This window comes from Thermobia domestica, chromosome 13 (assembly GCF_964235325.1).
Source record: "Thermobia domestica chromosome 13, izTheDome1.hap1.1, whole genome shotgun sequence".
Lineage (NCBI taxonomy): Eukaryota > Metazoa > Arthropoda > Insecta > Zygentoma > Lepismatidae > Thermobia > Thermobia domestica.
Window position 1 is genome coordinate 50,884,664 of NC_137466.1, and position 18,456 is coordinate 50,903,119.

The following is an 18,456-nucleotide window of genomic DNA, read 5'->3' on the forward strand; positions in this document are numbered from 1 at the left end:
TGGTTGACTAGAGTTTAGTTCTATAGGCAAATGCCAGAGAAGTACGATGGGGACGCGGTGGCTCAGTGGTAGAGCGTTCACCTCCGGTGCTTGGGGTCCCTGGTTCGATCCCAGCTCGCGCCGTGTGAACTTTGTGGTGGGCAAACACTGTGCTCGTGGGTTTTATCGGGGTTCTCCCGTTTCCTCCCACTTTCTTCATTCCACTATTTCACTCATCTCTCATCATCACCGTCTCCTTTAGCCTAATCGGCATTACCGTGGGACGTAAAACTTTTTCATTTTATTTTTTCCAGAGAAGTACGACTAGATGTTGGGAAACCAGATGGGGCCTGGGGGCGAAGCCCCCAACCAGATCTTGGAGCAAAATTCCCAGAATGGACTTATATTCAACTTTGTCAGTGCGTGCATGGAGATCACACGTCTAATATCCTAACACTTGCTCTCACATTGATCCCAGCTCAATTGAAATACAGCACTATATCCAGAATGCATATTTCTAAAAACATTTTCGCGCTTTATTTCCCAAAAGTGCGAATATGTGCAGGTTTTCTCTTTGCACACAGTAAGAACAATGTTTCCGCTACGACATATTGAAAAAATCACAGACATATTATGCCATATTTTCTACTAAAATACCACTCTATCGTTTGACCATTGTTTATATGCTTTCAGTACCACAGCATTTTCCAAATATGATATTAAGTAGTACTACTATACATCATATCAACATTCTAAATATATAAAACGATACATGCATGTCGGTCTTGTCACCGTGTTTACCAGGCACTAAATATCTATATGCAATGTAGGGATAAGCGCATTCAGTCAACTTCCTATCTTCTGTCACTAAGCAGCGCCTCTCCGTCTTCGGCGGATAACCAAATTTCCACTTGCCATGAACTCATTGGTATCACTTCCTTTCCTGTACGCTCTTAAGGTTTCATTATAACAAATTATATCAAATCAATCTTTTACTTCATTTTTCTAGTTTTTGCCAAGAATTGCCTGGTTTGGCCTCACTGTGCGACGCCTTAATAGCAGCACATTTTTATACAGCTACTTTATGAACTGTGGATTACTTTCACAGGAGTATAGATGCTGAAGAATCTTGTAAACTACATACGAGGCGTATGTTTAATATATATATTTAAAAGAAGAAAATAATACGAGAAGAAATTTATTGTGATTGATATTCAAGCACATCCTTTGGCTATTTTTTGACATAGTCACCATAAACCTTCAGACATTTCGGGTAGCGTGGCAGAAGCTTCCATATACCCTCTGTGTAACAATTTGCCACATGAGAGCACAGTCAGTCCAGAACTGATGTGTTGATCACTTCACTGTCGTTGAAACGCTTTGATGCAAGGTCAGGGTTGTAAGGGAGATGATTGAACAGTTCCCATCGAAATATTTGAATTGTCTCAACAGTACGAAAATCTGTGTGTGGACGGACGTTGCCATGGATCAGAAGAATTACAGAGCGTACCATTCCTGTCCACCGATTTTGGATGGTACATCGCAGATTATTCTGTCTTGCCAATGCACATCTGTTCTAATTGTCCTGGTTCCAACACTTCCCCAATAATTACATCCTTTTAGTCCCAAAACACGATTGCCATGATTTTGTGAACTGATGTTTTATTTTTTTCTTTCTTCTTCACTTTAGGAGAACCCGTTCCGCCATTGCTTTGACCTCCAGGTTTCATTCCTCGTCACTTCGTGAGAAAAGAGGTCATCTCCATCTTCCCCCATCTGGCCAAAAATGACGTGCAGCTCTCATTCTTTGCTTTTTAGGAGCATCTGTCAGCGTTTTTGGCACCCACCTTACACACAATTTGTGATAACCCAGTTTGTCAGTCACAATTCGATACACTGTTTTCATAAACACTTCTGAACTCTCTTTGGCGAGTTCAGTTCTTGTGAACCGGTTATAAACAGCATTTTCTCGGTAATATGTCTGAACACTAGCCTTTCCGCTAGGCTTACTGGCATGAACTTTTGAATGCCTTTCCCAAAACTCTCCACCATTGCCTGACCTTTCCTTCACTCATTTCACTCATTACTGTTGGTCCGTAAATGGCGCACAAGAGCCGGCAGATGTCAGCTGCATAGCGTTCGGAAATCGTACGAACGTATGATTTCACACTTGGCGGAATTTTGTAATACGTCATCCATTTCACTTACTACTATTCACACACACACGCATCTTCAGTCGGACGATTCTATCTCTGTTGCAAGCACAGAACATAAATCCTCATGCGTAGTTTTTGAAAAACAAATCCAGAATAAACTTTTTTTGATAAACCTAAAAATTGATTATATGATAGCCGCGCCATCTATTAAGATGAAACTGACACTGGAATATAAGCTTTTTTATTATGACAGTAGCGAGACGATAGTACAGTATGGTTTAATGAGGTATATCTTAAAATTATGATTAACTCTTAAATGAGACACATAACTAATCGCTAGATTACATGGAACTCAACGAAATTACGTTTGAAGGAAAAGTTTCATGCGTAGTTTTTGAGAAAATATTTTTTATTCATTAGTTTTGAATAATAATTGACAGTTTTTATTCTACTGGAACATTTGTGTATTCGTTTATGTACTAGTGGCTCCACGTAGCGTAGTCGCTAAAGCTTTCATCTTTGGTGCGAGTGGTCCCGCATTCGATCCCAATGGGAACACTTGGTCGGAAGGTGTAACAACTTTGTCACGCCAGCCATCCTGAGTGAGGATTTTCCTGGGATTTCCTCATTGACATCAGGCAAATAGTGGGATGGTACCTCACATAATAGTCCTAGGCTACTTCTTTCCTTCCCCAATTTCCCGGGCAGTGTGATCGTCGAGGGACGTCATCCCTCGTATATGTGACGGGCTAACATGACCATAGATGCCGAAAGCCTAGAAATCTAATTCCCCTATTTATGCACTGTGTATATATATAAAAAAAACACTCTTAAGTACATACTATATCTATTGTTGCTCTTTTTCCCTAACATTTATATTTACGGGGGAAGGGGGCTTTCGAGCTGAAGCATCCCTTTAAAATTCTTGGATATCTTACAAAAACGAAGTTAAATGTTAGTCTTTCCTCTGCTCATAAGTTGCAAGCTCCCCCCAAAATTCCAGGAAAAAATTAGTGTCAAATCTCGCTTCCAGAAGCTATTGTGTTTCTGTTCATTGTTAAATACGGTAAGTGTGGTATGGAAGACAAATGATATTACTGATGTTCAATGAAAGGCCGTAATTATGCCCCCCGTGCGACGTGTGGCACTGATTTGTACTCCTATTATTTACCCTGTGGTGTAGTGATGTGTTATGGGCGATGACGGTGATGTGGGGTTCTGTTCAAAGGCAGGTCTTTGACGTGAAGATTCCTGGGCAAGGAAAACTCTTGGTGACTAGTAGTGTATGAGATGAAGATGACGTTCTAAGGACGGGACCTACAGGTTAACATGGGATTCGACTCACGTGTGTCTTCACCGGAAATCGATCTCTGGACCCCTTGATCATAAAGTAGAGAGTGTGGGAAGAAAAAGGAAGCAAACATCATGATCACCATCAATTCACTTCTGGCACATAGTGGCGCTCAAACCCGTATCACTGAAACATGTGCAGGCAGCTACAGAGGTAATTATAGCCTTTCTTATTATTTAGCATCGCTAGTGTCTTTTTTTCACGCTGCACTTACTTGGTGTTGTACAGCGCTACAATTACCTCTGGTGGCGAGAATTGGAACTAATTTTTTATACCAATCGCTTCTGCATATTCCCAAATATACTCCTACCAAGTTTGGTTACATTCTGCCGAGTGGTTACGTCTCCAGGGTTCTCTGAACAGTGATACTTATTTTATGATAAGCTGGTGTGTATTTATTATTATTATTAAGTATTCTGCCTTTCGGCAGGTCCTGGGACTAATGAGGATTTTTTTTTATTCAATTTTAGATTTTGGCCTGGAAATGTTTCTTCCACTTTTGTCGATCTTTAGCTTCCTCTTTTACCTCCCAATATTTTTTCCTATCTTTCAATCATCGATCAGCTGTGTTCTTCCTATTCCTCGCTTCCCTTCCATCTTTCATGTACACATACACACATCCACACACACACACACACACACACACACACACATATATATATATATATATATATATATATATATATATATATATATATATATAATATAGCGCAAGATTTCACAGTCAGACGTACTCGCCAGTCCAGAAATGATGGTCGCCAGTATCTCTCACGTACAAATTATCAGAGCCCCCCTTAGGCCTTTGATTTGAGAAGGGAAGAGATTACATCACGGCATAAAATTTCAAAACCAAACAATTATATTCAAGTGGACAATTCATATACATTTCAAAAAAAATATCTTACCTTAAGACTTCATGTTTGTGTATTGCGCTCTCTCTCTCTCTCTCTCTCTGCACTTAATTACCAGTTGTAAATTGCAGTTTTCGGATCAAAGTCCTTAAGTGAATGGCCATTGATGGAAATTGTCAGCAAATCATCCAGTGTGTCAGTCTTCAGTGAATTCCTGTAGGCAATCTTCACTGTGTTGAGACTGCTGAAGCAGTAGTCACCGGTGAAACTGCACAAAATCTGACAATTGTAAGCAAATTTGGGAATCTCGTAATGAAGTTTTCACTGTAAATCTGAAATCTGTAATGTCTGGTTCAACGTCAGTGAAGAAAACAAAAGTTTACATTCTGCCCACTCTGCTAAGACAAGAGTCCACTTTTTGATTGGATAAATCTGGTTGCAAGTACTTAAAATGCAGTTTTATTTTTAATTATTTTAATTAGAACCAGAAACTGCGCAGCCCTGTGTGTTCAGGCACAAACCATTCCTACCGAAAACTGATCACAATCTCTGAATTTCTAGTCGTCAGTGGCGAGCAGAAATTTTGCGCCCTGTATATATGTAAGATCTGTTGACGTGCAGTGTGTAAATTTACCTTAGAATGGGGCCACGAGATAATACTTAATGGAATAATATATCAAACTACGTTTGCAGTCCCAAGCAGTATGATTTATAATGTCATGATTGTTTACTATATATTTGTCTCATTCAAATCTCATATATGCTGGAATACTACTTATGAATATATATGGTGCGGCAGAAATAACAAAAGTTGCGGATTTTTAAGTACAAATGGAACACTGGCAGCTCAACATTAACATAAGAATATTATTTCACTTTAATGACACAACATTGTAGACGAAATGCTCAAAATGTTTTGAATTTGTATTGAGACACTTATGCAACCTTACTAACGAACTTGAACAAACCCATGCGCACAGTATCAATAGCACAGGGTTGTTTGAAGGTCAACACAGAATTACGAGCTTGCATTACTGTTCCACTATGAGGTAAGTGTATGGTGTGTCTTATCATGGCTTCCAAAGTGAACAGCTTTTGGGAAGCGTATATCGTGACACTTTTCTACGACAAGTTTTCTGGGTCTAGAATTTAAGATCAGTGCAAAGAAAATGAATGCACAATAAGATCGAATACCATCAAGAATATACTTAGGTGATTTAAAAGTCAATACATTCCAGCTATTAGTTCACCCACCAGAGGAATGCGACCGTACAGTGCAGTGGCTCCAAATGTGTCTCAGAAGTTAAGGAGAATGATCCTCCAGGAAAACCTCTCTATATAGCATGTGATGGCCACACAGTTACACTGTTCCAGAGAATTGTGAATCCTACTCTGCGTGACAAACCTTTGGAAGGTATGTAAGGCCCGAAGGTATATATCACCTAAATGAAGCCCATCGTTAGGAGGGAAAGATCAACTTCAGACGTTTTTACGAGAGCCAGGTGTCCAGTAACAACTGAAAGTTCGTCGCTATGATGGATGACGCATGGATTTATCTATCTGATTCTGATCATTCGCGTCATAACGCATGTTTTGTCTGATCGAAAGTCCTGTCTAGAATTCATGACATTGCAAAGCAACTTAGAAGATTTGTGATCGTCTAAGCGTGCGGAACATTTCTATAACGAAGGGCTCCACTGTTCGTCACTGAAAAAAAGTGTAAAAATCAACTGTGCATATTATCAGCAACACATGCAGACACCTATCAAGTTGTCTGAAAAGCATAGAGACTTTGGAGGTCAATATTGAGAATACGTTTATTGTTAATTGAAAACAAAATTATAAAACCTCATATGCGCCATTTTGTTTCATGGCCTGACATTTTTTCAAACCATCATAATCCCGTCAGTGTAGTTCTTATGTCGTTTGTAGTCAAAAAATTGTGACAGGGGTTTTCACAGACCTCTTTTGAAACTAAATTAACACCATTCAGGGGCTTTAAAGAGACTGAAACAAAAATGATAGTCTGACGGAGCCAGGTTTGGGATATGTCGTGAAAGCATCCCAACCAAGTTTTCACAATTTCTATTGGGTTGTTAAAGATGTATGCGGTCTGATGTTAGCGTGGTATACGACACCCTTTCTGTTTAGCAGTTGTGGCGATTTCTTTTGACATGTTAAGTGCCTTTGCGCTAATTGCCGATAGTAGTGGTCCGAGTCTATCATTCTACTTGGCGGCAGCAGCTTGTGATGCATGATGCCCTTTCAATCCCATCAAACGCACAGCATAACAGTCCTGGGCATGGGCTTTGCCATAGATTATGGAGCTTCTCATTTTGACCACGATCTTTTTTGCATGTTATTATCGTAGGTTATCTTGGTCACTTGTGATTGGCTGCTTCAGAAATGGCTCGAGTTCGTTACCTTTCACTAGAGATTCAAAGATAGAAAATCGATCGAGTCAAATCATGTGGCACCCGAACGTCAAGTTTCATTTCGTATTCAGCTTTTTCCAAATGGTTTAACATTGGTGATGCATTTTTAGGTCATTGACGATGTCACAACTGCTTACATGCCAGTGTTGGTCGACTTTTGCCTTAATATCATGCACTTTCGCTGTGATTTGTCACCCACTGCGAGAAGCATTTTGGACAGAGAAATTTCCAGAACGAAAGTGATTGAACTATATTTTGGCTGTTGCTTTTGATTAACATATTTTCCCCATAAACAGTACAAATGGCCTCCACAGCATTTCCGCTTTTAGCAAAATAAAATTGTACATTGTAGCGGTTTTGCAGAAAGTCCACTGATTTTCATTGTGCTATACTTTACGTCTGATTATAAGATGTCCTTTTCGTATATCTACTACGTTCAACGTCATTGTCAAATGACGTTAGGCCTGACGTGCTGCGACTCATATACCCTTGAGATTGGAACACATGTTATCTCGTGCCCAAAAGGCTCAATACTTTTTAGATTACCTGATATTTATACAGAAAACCTGCCTCGTCTGTATGGAAATGCCGTAAATCAAAACAAGGCCTACAAATTAAAACAACTATCGACATGAAGGTTATTCCATTTGAAGATATGCCGGTGAAGTCACCACATGTCAATCCTATGGATTTCTGTTCGTTTGGTATCCTAAGGAGGGGATGTTTTCATCATTCTCCGGGACCTATGGAAAGCCTGTAAAGAGGAATAACAGATAACTTCGCTCCTATAGTTTGTAGGAGCTTTTTACAATGAAAGTTACGGAGCAGAGGTGTTGTCAAGCCACATTGAGGCCAGCAGGTGATGGTGGGGTCGTGAGTTCAGAGTTTAAATTTGGACATACGAGGGGGTACCAAAAAAGTTTGTGCAATCATCTAGAAGAAATCCACTCTGGAGAACTTTTAACACCATAATGGCATTAGCAGTTCTCTACGTAGTCACCGTGCGTAGCGACACATTTTTGCCAGCGGTTTTTCACTTTGCATAAGCCCATTTTGTAAAAGTTTGGCTTTGAAACCACAATTCATCCTCAAAAATGACGTCATTCCTACTGTTAAAATGGCATCCTTTGAGTGGAAGCTTAATTTCTGGAAAGAGAGAGGTCATTTGGTGCTAGGTCCGGTGAGTATAGGGGTGAGGCAATATTTCACATCATAATTCCTCTGTCTTCATAATGAATGCGTGGGCGGAATAAGCTGATGCATTGTCTGCCAACAGCAGCACTCCTTTTGTGACGAATCCACGATGGTTCTTCAGTTCCTCGCGAAACTTAGTCAGGAAATGGGAATAAGAGGTACTTCTAATAATTTGCCCCTGTGGTAATAATCTGTCATGATGACCCCTTCATAGTCCCAGAAAACGGAACATATCACTTTGGCAACAGACATTCTCGCATCTTTTTAGGGATGGGGGAGAGGGGTGTTTCCATTTTTATTTATTTCCTCTGTTTGTGAGTAATAAACCCAACTTTCATACATTGGCACAAACCTGCCGAAAAAGTCCTCTTCATCCATCTCACAGCGATGCAATATTTTTCTTGCATCGTCCTCGCAGTTTCTCTTCTAGAAAGGTGTGAACAATCGTGGTATCCACCGTGCTGACATTCTCTGAAGATACAGTTGATTGTGAATGGTATTCCAGGCAGGCCCATAACTCATACCTTTTGCACACATAATAGTTTCATTCATTATCCTCCTATCTTCCATTATGATTTTCACAACTTTCTCCGTCAAGACGGCGACATCAGTGAAAGATGGTCTTCCAATTGTGACATGTTGCCACAAAAAAAAAAAAAAAAAAAAAAAAATCTAAAAAGTAAATATAAAAATTATGAGATGAGAAGTTCCGTAAATCTTTGTAAATCAAGTTTTGAGTTACAAATATTTCACTTTGCTGATAATAGATAGTAGCGTTTCCGCTGCATAGTGTGTCGTTGTGCGACCACGTCCCACCACGTCCCTCCCCTCTTTTGCCGTGGTGTGTGAAGATCGCTTCGGTAGCTTCATTCTTGGACCGAAGTTTTACGGCATGGAAACAGCTGCTTTAACAGGAGAGAGAAGAGTGCCTTTTGTGTAGACGAGCGTGAAGAGTTGTACTATTTTGTAGGATGGTTTCTTGACTGAAATTTAACAGGGAAAGAAAATGGAGATAGTGAATAGCACTTTGCTAGTACTCCTATGTAATTAGAGGATTACTTTAAAATGAATTTGGAATTAAATTTCATTTGATCTTTGAAGTTAAATTATACAGTTAGCATTTAATCCTATTTAACTTATACTAGTAGATTCTCTAAATATCTTAAAAATTAATATAAATTAAACTAATCAATTTAACTTCTTAATTAAATTGATTTTTTTCTTTTGCATTATTTCTTTGAGGAAATTGATTAGAGAAAACGAAAATCAAGGTTTGCATTTAACAAATTAAACGATGCATGTTATAAAGTGTCTTTTCCTGTTGGGTTTAATGAGCTTTAAACCTTGCATAAAACCGGGGGACGTTAATCGCCACGAAGTTAAATTTTAAAACAGGGACGTTAACAGTTTTCTGAGTTAAAAGGTAGAATTGGGGTGTTAGTGAAGTTAAAGGCTGGAATTGAGGTGATAATAGTTGTGAAGTTAAAAGTTGGATTAAATGGCACTAAACTAGGAAATTAAAAATGACACAAAAGAGGGACGCTAATTTACAATTTTAAATTTTACATTAAAGTAGTTATTAATCAGATAGTGGTTTCTAGTAATTGCTTCAGTTAAAATAAATTTAAAGCTGCATGAAACTAAAGTAAAAAATTTGCTAATCAATTTTGACTTAAAGTTAAAATAAGGTAATTTTCAATTAAACTCAAAAATTGATAAATTGTTGCATTAAATTCTTAAAAGGAATGTGTGTTTTGAGTGTAGTCAGTCAAGTAGTCCTCTATTGTCTTCAGATAAATGAAGTAAGTGTCCTTGGAGAATTGGTAAGTACTCTATTTTCAATCTTTAAGTAGTTGAATTGGAATTTATGTACACTGCACTATTGTGAGTGAGTGTGAATTTAAATTAAATTCTAAAAGGGGAAATTAATACTAAAGTTAAGTCGATCTTATTCAATTAAATTCTTTTTATTTTTTTTTAAAGAATAAAAATAATATTAATTTCTGTCCTTTTCACTTTTGATTTCTCGTGGATTACAAAATTGGCATTGCGTTAAATTTGGTAACGTACAAATTGACCCTTTTTCGTTTGACGTAACGTCTATTAGAAAGGTATATATTATTCATGAAAGGAAATATAAATGCAGTACACCTCTTCTACGTAATTGTTAATCAATTTATTGAAATTAAAATCCTGGAAAATTTAAATTTTGTACTAGTTTTCATTTCAAATGATTACAGTTACGTAATATTCAGAACAAAATTTTTGTGCAGTGCACATTTGGTGAGAATGGAGTATGAATGAGTAGTATGGTATGTTATGCAAGATTTTTTTTTTTTTTTTTCAGCAACTTCTTAATGCGGTATTTTTCTTTTAATATCTTCTGACTTTAAATTATTTAAGATCGATGTAGAAATTTTGGGTTGTTCTCACAAGTTGCGAGGAAGATAAGTTCTCTAATTTGTGCGTTGATATTTATCTTCAAACTAAAAAAAAATTACATTAGTAGAACCGATGAGTCCTCATATATGCGATACAATCGAGAGGCGTTCACGGTGGTCATGTGTCCAGTTTGAAATTGACGTTTCCACTTGGATATCATTTCATAAGATGGGCTTTCATCGCAATAGATTTCTTTCATATCTTCATGGATCTGCTTTGCTGATTTCTCCTGAAGATAGAGGAACTTCGACTCTCCGTGCCTCAAGCTTGTCAATCATCACACTTTCAGTGATTTACCTGCAAAAACCAGAGAAAAAGAGTTGTTCTAACGAGTCCAGAATTTGCGTGGTTAACATACAAGAACCTAACTATAAAATGTATGTCCGAAGGGGTTTGTAGTTTGTCACCTAACTAATTGCACGAACTTTTTGATACCTCCTCGTACGTACGCGACGTGCTTTTATATGCAAGTAGGCCTATTTATACTTACTGTAAAATATCCGTGCCGACACTTATCAAGGAGAAAAATTCTCACATGCTTACGATGACCTCATTTTTGTGGAACTTTTTTCTTTTCACTTATGAAACAAGCATTGCAGATTATTCGGTAAGTTCCACCTTTCTATCTTGGAAGTTCGAAGCATTGAAGCAATGTTATTCATACGACGTTAATGTTAAATTTATCATCTGAACTTTTCGCAGTATACACGACCTACATTTCTTACAAACCCTTCCAAAATTTTTTTACTGTTATTAGTTTCAGAAGATTGGTGAAGCCAATTGAGAAACCTTATACATTGAAAGTAACTTTTCTAAAAATACGGAAGGCGATGGTACTGTTTACTGTTTCATATTTCTGTTGTTGACGCGTGTACGAACAGAAACCCCCAGTCACATTTCTTATTCGTTAAGTCCACACGGACCATTGTGCTATGGATATTCTTTATTTTCCGTCATGTGTTCGATGACTTTTTCTCTTTGGAAACTTGCAAGAAATTTAATCACAAATGACGATTGGATTCATGTTTCAGTGTAAAACAGAAAGAAAGTAAATAATAGTAGCTTGTTCCTACTACCTGGTGGACAAAATCCAATAACAGGATGAATCAAACCACTTGAGAATCCAAAAGTAAGGGCTGGTAGGGGCAATATGGCATGGATATTACAGTTTTACCTGGATCTGACGATCTTATCTGCATTCATTGTTATAGTGAAATGAAGAAAAGAATAAATAATGTGTCGGAGTGTTTTGAAGGTATTTTGCATGTTAAAATTTCAACATTGAAATCATAGGCGGCGAATATCGAACTATCATAATAAGCAGTGGCGTATTTAGGAGGGGCTTCCGGGCTTAATCTTGCAGAATTTTCACATTTTCTGGCAAAGCCCCCCCTCCGAAAGTTAGCAAAGTCCTCCCCGAAACAAAATCGTAAATACACCACTGATAATGTGTTTATTACATTGTTTTTATATTGCCGAGATATGTCCGATGCTACTTGGGATGTGGATCCACAGCTTAAGATGGAATCAGAACTACATGAGCTTTTACCAGAAATCGAGCCCTGGTCTTCTGTGTCAGAGAAGCGAACCATATTTAAAAAGAAAAATTCTTCCCAATATGGACTTTTTACACTTAAGAATGCAAAAAAAGCCGTGTTTTTGGAGGGGGGGAAACTTATTTTTTACAACTTTTTATGATTTTCTTGTTGAAGTACTACATTTGTTTCCTTGTAGTGAATTCTACTATTAAGAAAGTGTTTTTAAAACAATCAGTACTTATGAGTCGTATGTTCAGTCTGAGGCTGGCTGTTTTGATTGGTTTTCAAACTGGCATTGAAATTGTATCCAGCAAGTGTACGTTGTTATACAACCACCATGCCCCAAATGTCGTTTCGGATGCCTAACCATCTTATGTTCCTGGAGGGAGTTACACATCTTCCTAAGTGTATTTTACTAGCAGTTGAAATGCGATCTGGGAGGCAAGATAAGTGTACACTTGAAGAAATAGATATTTTCCGTCTCGAAATAAGATTGGCAACATTGCACGCGCCCAATGGTAAGAACTTCAGAAACTGTTGATACATACAGTTACTTTATAAAAGTAACTGTTGTAAAACAATAACTTCAACTTAGAAAAACACAGGTATGTGCTTAAAAACTGTCAGCTGCCAAAAATGTCTCAACGCATAAAACAATTCATATACACCACATAACAACTTATTAAAAATATTAAATCAATCACAAATTTAACACACATCTTTTTATGCATGCCTAAAATTATAAAGTTAAATTAATGTTTAAATTACATAAACCTCTCGCAATGCACCCCAATTAGAATTTCAAGTATAAACCTTAAGCATAACCACTATATATACAGATGTTGATCAGAAAAATGGAAACACCTGTAGTTGGCAACACGTCAGATATATGGGTTGGCAGTGGTGTCGTGGCGCCCGCAGCGCCGGACCGCTTGTGGTGGTGTGTTAGGTCGGTCTCCATACTATGTCAGGCGCAGTGGAACAGCGGTGTCCAGTGGCTGCAGCAGACGGAGGTAGTGTAAAATGGGAGACCTCTCAGATTTTCAAAGAGGGCAGATTGTTGGTGCGCGGTTATGTGGAGTGAGTGTGACGGCAGTGGCTACTGTGTTAAATGTGTCGCGTGGGACAGTGTCGAAGGTAATGACGGCCTACACAACACAGGGGAAAACCACATCGGGGAAGCGGAACAGTGGGCGGAAGAAAATCATGAGTGACAGGTCACGCCGGGTATTAAAGCGCATTGTCACGCAGAACCGTCGTGCCACTGCGGAGCAAGTGACGGAGGATCTCAATCAGCACCTCCCCCACCATGTTTCGACAATCACAGTCCGCCGCGAATTACATGACATGAACTTACGGGGTCGTGTTGCACGGGCCAAACAGCTCATCAGGGACCATAACGCCTTCGCACGCCGCAAATGGTGCCGCGACCATGCAACTTGGACCGTTGAGGACTGGAAACGTGTGATATGGTCGGATGAGTCATCTTTCACCTTATTGCCAACCACGGGCCGTGTTTATGTGTGGAGAACGCCCAAAGAAGCTTATGATCTGCAGTGTCTCCACCCAACTGTGAAACATGGCGGCGGCTCGGTGATGCTGTGGGCCGCCATATCATGGTTTTCATTGGATCCTGTGGTCACACTTAGCGGACGATTCACTGCCAACGATTATATCGCAATTTTAGGAGACCACTTGCATCCTATGGTCCGGATGCTGTTCCCGGACAATGACGCCATCTTCCAGGATGATAATGTACCCATTCACACAGCTGGCGTTGTTGCAGCGTGGATTGAGGAACATCGGGATGAAGTTCAATACCTCCCCTGACCCGCCCCATCCCCAGATCTCAACATAATTGAACATCTGTGGTCCGTCTTGGAAACACGACTCCGGCGACGATTTCCACCTCCATCCTCTCTCACAGAACTGGCCGATGTCCTGCACGAGGAATGGTGTAAAATTCCAATTGCTACCATTCACGACCTCTATGCCTCCATCCCACGTCGCATCAAGGCTGTTCTGAAGGCGAAAGGTGGCCCGACACCATATTAATCTGGTAAGTTGCAATTTCGTTCAGGTGTTTCCATTTTTCTGATCACCATCTGTGTATATATATATATATATATATATATATATATATATATATATATATATATAGATAGATAGATAGATAGATAGATATATTATACAGGGTGGTAGGTAACTCCACCGACGAACTTTGGGAGGTGATTCCTTATATGAAATGAAAGAAAAGAGTTCTTATAAACATAGGTCGAAAAACATCTCATTTCAGAGTTATGAACCGCCGAAAATTCGAAAAATCATGTTTCGGAACTCCCTGGCTTAGAAACTATAGGAATTATAACAAGCGGTTTAAGGAATTACACAGGAACTAGTATGCGAACTATCTACATATTCATGTTTACCATCCTCCGTTATCGGCGAAACGAAAGCGTTATTAGTACTTAAAGGAGTATCCCTATACTTCAATTTCCTTTTTACAATTAGTTTCGCCGATAACGGATGGTAAAACATGGATATTTAGATAGTTCGCATCGGTCCTGTAGTTTCTAAGGCAGAGCGTTTCGAAACGTGAATTTTCGAATTTCCGGTGGTTCATAACTCTGAAAGGAGACGTTTTTCGTCCCATGTTTATTAGAACTTTTTTCTTTCATTTCATATAAGGAATCACCTCCCAAAGTTTGTCGGTGGAGTTACCTACTACCCTGTATATAAACCTCTAGAGTTGGAAACATAAATATGGGCTGGCAACGGTCAAAGCTATTGATGATAGTATGTTAGAACAAGTCCGTATTACGTAAAGGTGAGTAGCACATCAGTGTGCAGTAAGCAGACGGCGATAGAGTAAGACGTGCGACTTCTAATTTCCAGTGCCATGCGGTAAACCTAGAAACCGATTTATATTTGAATTGGGATCCTTGTGATGACTATGTACCACTCAACTAAAAGCAATCTGATAGATCTAGAAAGCCCAGTAACAACCACGTTAGGGGTAGATATGGTGACCCTATATCACTCAACTAAAAGCCGTTTGTTATACCTAGAGACCCCAGTAACAATCGCGTTCGAGTCCATTTGCTGACCACATATCACTTAACTAGAAGCGTCTGGTAAGACTAGATACCCAGTAACAATGTGCTGACAACACATCAGTCAACTAAAAGCTACCTGGTAAAACTAGAAAGCCCAGTAACAATTGTGCTGGGGTCGATGTGCTGATCAGCTGAAGGCCGTTTGGTGGACTTAGAACTCCAGTTACAACCGCATTGCAGTCAATTTGCTGACATACATCACTACTAAAACCATTCTCGTAAGCGTAGAAATTCAGTACTAATCGTGTTTGGATCAACGTACGAACCACACAAAACTCTACTAATGTAATCTGTTTGGCAAAGTCCAGTAAAAATCGTGTTGGGGGCTGATGTTCTCACCACACATCACTCAGCTGAAAGTCGTTTGGTAGACCATTGTTCGGGGTTGTGAAGTCTGGTAATTATTACTATTATTGTTAGTAGTAGTAAATAAAGTACGGCTTGGTGGTTTTACGAATTGGATGCTGGAAAAATACCCTAATCTTCAAATCAACATACTTACTAATGACCTCTTCACAGCGAGTCGAATCTAGAAGCATGCGCGCACAAATCATGAACTCCAAATTGACACACATATATATATTTTCGTGCCAATTTCGTTACGAATGTTGGTCACTGACATTATGAATGTGTGAAATCTTATCCCCTAATACAGAAAAGGAAAAAGCTATGTTTATAGCAGTTTCCTTACAAATCATTTTTAAAAATTAACAAAAGCTGTTCTTTCCTCCCTTCGCACTTCAGCTTCAATAGCACTTTCTGTTACGTCCTCACGAGGCAGAGAATGTCTTTAAATATGATTTTTTTTAAAAGAAAAAGTACCTCACTTTTGTTTGTTTTTGAAGGTTGTGCTGGGCAAGAGCGGAAGCGGAGGGGTTAGCTGCAGCAGATTTATCATTTTTTGTTTCGAGTGTATTATTATATTTTTTAACAATAAGGAAATTTATAAACTGACATACATAATATTAAAATGTAAATTAAATGATAAACCAAAGAACATAAAATAAAGTAGACATGCAAAACATTAAAAGAAATATCCTCAACCTGTCATAGATAAAAAGTTAACCGAAATATATAAAATGATGTACAAGGAATCAATGCATTACTTAATATACGAAATTCCAGGCAACACTGTGCTGTGCAATGTGATATAATTGAACCTTCATATAGCAGTACTTGATGGTAGATGTGGCTAGCGTGGAACGGATTAACTATTTAAGATAAAAAACTTCTTCCATAATAGGAGCAGAAGGGAATGATTTAAAAATACAAGCTGCGTTTCCCCGCTGAATTGCTAAACTGAGTCTCTGTATTAAAAATTGTTTGCTCCGCGGATCTCCTGTTTTCGCAACCAACTGTGAACCTATTTGTTTCATTAGATTCTTTGCCTCTTTGCTGAAAACACCCATTGTTTCAACAGCAAAGGGAATGAAAAAATGGTCTTCTTTTAAGCATTTATATTTTAAATGTTTTCGTCTGCACGCTGTTTCTGCCGCACTTCCAGCTTCCTTAGATGTTGATACGATATGAGAAGCTGCAAAAGTATCAACACAAGTGACATCCCATACTAGACATTGCCCATTTTCCCAGGGGATTAACGTGATGCCATCTGGTCTTTTCCCATCATCCCTTGATAAACCTGATGGTTCTAAAATTGAAGGCACGTCTATGCTGGCCAAAGCACGCTTTAGGATATCATTTAATTCAGCGTGACGGGACACTCTGCCTGCGCTTTTGGGACAGCTCAATGGATGCAAACACTTTTCATTGACTTGCTCCCGACAAATGCATGTAAATTTTTTACACATGTTCATGCCAAGGCGTAGAGCAACACAAAGACGAAAAGAATTGTTATCCATGAAAGTTCCAATATTTCTCGATGGAATTGATTGCAACCATGCGCCAGATTCTTTTTCTTGTAAGGCCTTAAAGCGAGCTATATCAAATACATTATCCAAAAGTAACTCTTGTTCAATAATTGATTTTAAGATTATTTTGTCCCAGCTTTTCTGTACTTCTAATGTTTTTTTAACTCATATTAATTAAAATTCCTTTAATCTGTAGCTCCCTTGTGGTTATGTGGTTAGTGTATGCGTCGAAGGCGCGGAAGACCCGGGTTTGATTCCCGGCGAGAGTTCATTAGTTTGGTTACCACGCTAAGTTGTAGGTCCACGAAGTCTTATATAGCCTCGATGCTAAACTCAAACAAAAAAAAAATCCAATCAAATTCACTTAATTTTACATTGATATTACTAAAAGAAAATGTACATTAGCTTTTCAAAAAATTAATTGAATGCGATCAAGAATATTTTATAATAATAATCTGATCGGGTGTACCAAAAATCCGGGGACATAGGCCAACTACATTGAGTAAAGATAGGAAGCAATAGAAAGTTGTTGAAAATATGTAGTTTTCAATCTAAAATGTTGGCATTTTTCCAATCGCGCTAGCCGTTTAAGCTTCATATTAGTAAGGCGCACTATGTCAAATGAAAAAGCAACGTTGCCAATTTGACAGGCTCTTTCCTTGCGCCTTCATTATATCAATAATACAGCACTGTTGAGAAACCGATTTGAGGTATTCAAGGTTCCCCTCGCACAACAATATGCATGTTTTCCGAATGAGTTTTGCATGCCGTTACGTTCCGTTCGAACAGCCTGCTGAACCGGAAACTGCTGTTTTATTTAGCAAAGGGAGCCTCAACCGTGTAGAGCCCGGATGGCTAGAGTAACGGCGTTTTAGATTGAAAACTGCCAATTTGCAACAATTTTCCTTTTTTTTTTTTTTTTTTTTTTTTTTTTTTTTTTTTTTTTTTTTTAAACTTTACTTTACTTTACTTTACTTCATTCATAACGGAATTAGCCTATGGTCCCGGACTTTTAATACATCAGGTATCAACGATTAGAATTTGTATAATCTTTAGCTTATTAAATTATATAGTCTACAACTGTCGAAGATGCTCGATTATAGTGAAGGATACGCAAATCGTTAAATTTTAATTCACCTTTTTTGGACTAATGTTTAATCTAAGAGGACTATAAGGTAGATCTCGAGGACTTAGATCACAGTTTGAGAAACGCTGCTCTTACTAACTACAAGGGTAATAAAGTAATGCCTCCAAGGTGATACCTTTATTTATGTTTGACAAAAAGCACCGATACAGGTATCAGTGGAAAGCTTCCAATGCCAGCTACAGATAGTATCATTTTTCAACATAGACCCCATTACGGGCAACACACTTGCGCCAACGCGAAATAAGGTTTTTCATGCAGTCGGCGAAGAATTATGGTGGCTGCTGGCGGCACAATTACCGAACTGCTGCTTCGACCTCCGCGTCACAACTGTATCGTTGGCCCTTAAGGTGATCCTTAAGTTTCGGGAAGAGCCAAAAGT